Consider the following 6,661-nt stretch of genomic DNA (forward strand, 5'->3'; position numbering starts at 1 on the left):
GCTTTGCCCAGGATGTTCCAGTATGGCATTAAATTTGGAGCTAGGCCAACAGCCCAAGTTACAGGTAAGGCCACTCTGATCACAGTAAATATTTGATTTTTGAGCAGTAGAACACCTGTCATTGCTTAGATGTAATGTAATATACAAATGTTTAATAACAACCTGTGGAACATTCCAGGTAAAGCAATAACATCTCCATAGGGACAGGCTGCTAATGTAAACTCTACGCCAAATGTTTCATAGTGCACCTTTATAATTTCAGAAATCAAGTTTAGATTTTTGGGGAAAATTTTCTGAACTGAAATTCCATTGTAGCTGTGGATACAATAAGAAATGTTACCATTATCTATGTAATAAATCAAATGTAAGTACATGTACTACAATCAAAGCTACCCGTGATCAAAATTTTTTTCATTTCTCACTTTGCTAACATGACTAAATTTTAATCACCACCAAACTCAATAATAGAGCAAATGTCCAGACTTTACTAACCACTTGATAGTCACACAAATACAGATGCAGTTGTTGTTAACCTGTACTTTTTCTCACCCTGTTGTCTCTCCATCTTGTGCCAAAGCACCATTCAATTATTGCTCTGTTTACAGGACAAGTGTGGCAACCTTGGCCCACCCCAAACTAGGCTGTATTTTTTTGTGAAAGGAGCAGGAGAACGCCACTTGACAGGCAATTACTCTCAGTGATGCCAGTCTGTTAAAGGGTCACTCCTGATGCCATTATTGTTCTCCACCATTCCTGCCGTTGTTTTGGCTTTTGATGGACGTTTCTTTAGAGTTTAGGCCTGGGCGACGCTGGCAGTTTGTGGCTGAGTCTGGACAGAAACTCAATACGAGCCAGTTCTTGTATCAATGAACTTGGAGAAAGGGAGCATAGTGAGAGAGAAACAGGGCAGTGGAGGTGGAGTGAGACAACAGCTTTAGTGGCACAGCGGGAACACATGCACTAAAGGGTATAAGTTAAGTGCTATTGTGAGAAGCTAGTTTAGTTATCATTCTGTGACTTTGGCTTAGTTTGTTATGAAAGACAATTCTACATTGTTATTTTATTTTATTTTAAGAAAAAATGTTCAGTTCATTTATTATAGTTAAGAGGAAACTAAATGTCAGTATTTGAACTCTTTGTGTAACATTCATTTATTTATTTATTTATTTATTATTTATTTAAAATGGGACAATTCATATTTCATGGCCCATATTATGCTATTTTCTGCTGTTAACTCAAAAATTATTGCTTCATGACATCACAAGGTGGAACAGAGCATTTTGAGCTTTGGAGATGTAGAAAGACTAATAATTAAGGTTTACTCAAAAGAATGAATAAACCTTGAATGAAACAAAACACAACTCTGCGTATGTTTTTGAGGAGGTAACATAATTCTAACATGGCTTAAATGATAATTTTATCATAACAAGTTTTTACTGTTTACATTTCAGACTTTTAAATGTATTTTACATTATAGAGACGATTCTTTTGTATGGTAGAATAGTTAGTAGAAGACGTAGTGATAGAGGTAGTAGTACTAGTAGCATAAAATATAAAATAAAAAATACCCAAATATTAATACATGCATGAGTCACAGAAATGCAATCAGGCATCAAATAGCTGCTTATTTCTAACATAAAAGCACAAAAATTAATTTGAAAAAAAAGGGAGGCGCTCATTTCCCTTGGGTCCCAATTAAAACTTACACTGGAAAGTGGTAGTTTTTTATCCCTTGTTTTCACTGTTTATTTTTTTCCACCACATCACAAGCAGCAGCAGCAGCAGCAGCAGAGATGTGGTGAAAGAACACTATTAGGAACCCAGGCACAGCAGAGTGGGTGGGAGAGGGGCATGTGGTGGGCTAAAGAAACAGACAAAGCTATTACTGAGTTAGTCAGGCATTATAGGGTCAAACTGTTTAGAATGGTAAAAAGCTCACATTACTATCAGATACTACATTATACTAATACAATTACTCAGATTATACTAACAACCTACACCACTGACTGGGCTATACATATGAAGAACTATGCAGTTTTGGTTTTTTTTTTTTTGCTTTTTAAGATCTATTATATTACAAACTCTATCAACACTGACACACACACACATACACACACACACACACACACACAAAAAAAACACTTCCGTTTTAAAATATGTAGACATTAGTAATATACATTATACCTATGTCATTAAATTGTACATGCAGCTCATTACAATTTGTACAAGAATTTAAGCAAGACACACGCACGCCTTGATGGTTTTATCAGTCAGTTCACAGGTGTCCTGCTGTGTTTTGAAAGCAGCATGAATTTAAAATACAGATTAACCTCTCACTAAAAAGGGACAAACATTTTACCTCTGGAAAGAAATGGGGACCAACAACAATAGCTTTGATTATAAAAGGAATTTCCTGTTTTTTAATGGGTTCACAGCTGCTTAGTCCTAGCATAGACCTAGACTTCAGCATTCCAGACAAAAACATTGTAAGTACTTTTAAGAAGCTAGAGATGATTAAAACAATGTTCAGATATTGACTTTTTGACACAATATATTTGATATTTGGCCAATACTGATTTCTGTACCCAATATCAACCGATAACAGAGCAGAGACTGTTACTTATCTCTGAAGTATAGAACAGCTTTGTACTGTACAGTATAAATACAAATTCTGGACCAATATGACCAGCAAATCGTCTAATTACGTCAATTTATGGTTCCAACCAGGATATCATTTGAACCGATATTTGAAAGCTCATAACCAGCACATTTTTCAGTTTCCGCACCGATATTGGATCCCAGTATCAGATAGTGCATTCCTACTGTGGCCAATATTTGCAATTACCGTCACAAGGCCCATAAATTCATGTAAAGATGAAGTAAATGTATCAAATTTGGAAAAATGTCAACAAAATGTATTGGTATATCATTTGTTACACAATATTTGTTTATTATTTATTTAATATTTACAAAACAAAACAGACATATTTACAAAACAAAGCTAGCAGCAGATGCAATGCACATAGAGTAAAGTTGTCCCTTGCTATATCGCGGTTCACCTTTCACAGTCTTGCTATTTTGTGGATTTTTTTTGTGCAATTTTGCATGCTTTTTTTTTTTTTAACAGCGTATGAACACATATTGCGTATTACGGGTGGGTAGTAATTACACATGGGTGGGGCAGGACTAAACCAGGTCTAAACCAGGATTAATCTTGGACTTAAGAGAGAGAAGAGGGGGGGTTGTATCTTTTAGCATGTTTTTTGTGATCACGTTACATTTTTTTGCTTATTTAGGAAAGAAACTATGGAATACACTTGACATATCCACTGTTTTGAAAGCAGATGTATTTCATATTAACATTGCACAAAAAAATGGTTTAACAAAGAAAAGCTAAAATGTATTTGGTTCTTCAAAAAGAGCAGTATCATGATATTGTATCGTGAGCCATGTATTGTATCGAATCGTGAGGGACCCAGTGATTCCCAGCCTTAATAACAAGTGCTAAGTTTCAACTCCTGATCCTGACTGAGCTTTTCTATAATAACATATATAATACACGACATAATCTAAAATATTTATAAATATTATTTCTCTATAAAAACACAACAGTGCAATACAATACACATGTTCAACGCTCATTCACTCACCCCATTCATTCACTCTCACACTACTTACATATGGATACAGTTTTGATTTGTTTTAAGCAAAGATTTAAATCTGAAGGTGAACATTTTAAATGGAAATGGATTTCATTTCAGTGGGCAGTGTGTTCCAGAGTTTACAGTTCTTTTAAGAAAAGGCTGACTATTCAAATGACGTTCTGCACTGAGGGATTTTGCAGTAGTTATTTAAGGTGCCTCTTGTTACTCTGCTGCTGTTTGGTCTCTGGACAAATGCTCGGAGCGGTTCAGGTTCATTAAAGATAGCCTAATTGCTCATCTATTTCCATTTTTTCTCACAAGTCTGTTCAAATAGACTAATCTGATGCACTGAGGAGAAACTGGGAATGACGCATGGGCCAAGAGAGAATGCAAGAGCTAGCTAGGCCTGTCACGATAACAAATTCTGAAGCACAATATAGTGATACAGAGAAATTTTCTGATAAACATTAGCTTTGAAAATACTTAATGCCATTAACACAAAGCTAGAAAATATCAATTAACCATTTTCAATTACAAATTAACATTAAAAGACTGAACGGCATCCAGTAATTGGCAGAATTAACTGATAATTAGCAACAGAAGATATTTATTCTACTCTCTGCAGCTCAAATATTATGTTATTACAAGGGATGTAACACTAACAGAAATGTCATGATATATCATCAAAAGTCTCACAATAATATCTTGGGATGTCACAATATATCGAATTACAACTTAATTTTCTTAAATGCATTGTTTTATAGTAGTAACAACTAATAAACATAGGCAACTACATATCCCATGATTCATTTCAGTGCAGACAACATGAAGAAATGTTTTTTACTTGAATTCTTGGGATTATGATGGAAATAATTCACACCAAAATCTTGTCAAGGTATTTTAAAAGTAGAAATGTGTCGTAGCTACAATTATATTAGCCTCTCCAAAATATCACAATAAATATCGTACCGTGAGATGCGCATTGTGGTAATATTGTAGTATTAAGAGATTTGGATATCATTACATCCCTAGTTATTACATTACAATGGCAAAAATCTCCACACTACTCCAAAAAAAAGTACCCATGATGATAAAATATATTGTTCTAACCATCATATACTGAATGCTAAGTTGATATAGTAATTATTGTGACAGGCCTAGCAACAGTACCAAAAAGAAAAACAAAAAAAAACATTGGTGCCAAATACAATATCTATGAAAACTCCCAGCTAGATTTTCCAGAACAAAAGCAGCATGATTTTTGTTATTTCTAGTCATGCTGTTCCTCTTGCCCATACCCCATCATGACTTTGCAGGCCTCTATTCTCCCTGTACAGTCTGATTGATATGGTGATGCAAGGCTAACACAGATGTACGATGTGCACACGGTCGACTCCACATCTCTCTGAGCACACCTCAAGTAGGGCCAACTTCAGAATCCCTACACGCTTGTGCGCCTTTGATGAGGTGCAGTGCATGTAATGATTAGTTATGCTTGCAAGGTTGATGGCTAGGCAAGATTTTTGTACGCCTCCTTTCCATATCTTCTTATAAGCCCAACCGCCCGGCTTGTTGTTCCACCAGAATGCAAAATTTCCATCTGGAGCAGACCATCAGATTCAATTACGAAGCACAAAGCCCACAGCGCACGGAAAAAACCAAGAGCATTCAATAACAGATGGAAATAATGCTGTGATTTGATTAAAACGCAGAAAAGGCCGCTCTAAGATAGTGGAACTGGCTCATGAGCCGTTTGATTAAAAATATCCACTGATTTGTGTTTGTCTATTGTGAGTCGCAGGCTTCTAAAAATGTGCTAGAACAAACCAAGCTGAGTCAAACAGAGCTAGAACAGGGTTACAAAACAAGAATTGAAATTGTTATTATATTATTGAATATTTTCAATATAGGATAAGGGCATAAAACTGAATTAAATATTCCAACTATGGTAGGCTGTAAATTTAACAGAAAAATGTTAAAACAAAACATAAATGTCTTCAGCTGTTTCTATTCAAAAGGCATTTGGTATAGGCCTGCATAAAGCCTGAAAATAAGTATACAGTTTGAGATTTTCTATGTATTATAAATAGGGGTGTCAAATTATCGCGTTAATTGCGATTAATTAATTACAGTCATATTTAGCGCGTTATGTTTTTTAATCGCGTTAATCTCATTTTTAATCTCTAACTTTACTGTTTCTGTATGCGAGTTGCTTTATTATAAAACCTGTTTTTATGTGTTGTTGGGACGACAACAACACACACAAAAAAACACATTTATACATTTTTTTATTTCGGTAATTCCACTCATTGCCGGAAACCCCCACAAAACGTGCGCAGTAAGAGCGATGAAACGTCATGTTCACGTTGGCGGCGTCAGTCGCACAATGGACGAGGTCGAAGAGCCAGTAGAACAGAGGCAGCAGTGCACTGGTAAAAACGCATTCGTGTCTTGGAAATTATTCTCCCGACGTGAAATATAAAAGAAAATAACAAATATAATATCGCCTACAACTTAAATGTCACTGGTGAAAACAACCTGCATAGGCTCATGATGTCTGCACTACTGTCCTATAGTGACCTGCCACATGAGGGGACACGCACACAAACACACACAAATAAACACAAACACACAAACACACACAAACACACACCTTCATCATCGTCATCAACCTGAGAACGCGCGGACCACGTTTCCTTCCGTAGTTACTGCGCGGACATCGCTGTCCTCCCGTGAGCCGCGTGTGGATCGTGTTTTCTCGCGTACGCGGCGTAAACCGCGCTTCCTCCTGTGAGCCTCTAAACCAGAACTAACACCAAGACTAAAACCAGGACTAATCCAGTCGAGGACTAAACCAGGACTAAACCAGGTCTAAACCAGGACTAAACCAGAACTAAAACCAGAACTAAAACCAGGACTAAACCAGGACTAAACCACAACTAAAACCAGAACTAAAACCAGGTCCAAACCAGGTCTAAACCAGGACTAAACCAGAACACCAGGACTAAAACCAAGAT

Source organism: Boleophthalmus pectinirostris, unplaced genomic scaffold (assembly GCF_026225935.1).
Source record: "Boleophthalmus pectinirostris isolate CB_2022bp ecotype Guang Dong unplaced genomic scaffold, ASM2622593v1 HiC_scaffold_21, whole genome shotgun sequence".
Taxonomy (NCBI): domain Eukaryota; kingdom Metazoa; phylum Chordata; class Actinopteri; order Gobiiformes; family Gobiidae; genus Boleophthalmus; species Boleophthalmus pectinirostris.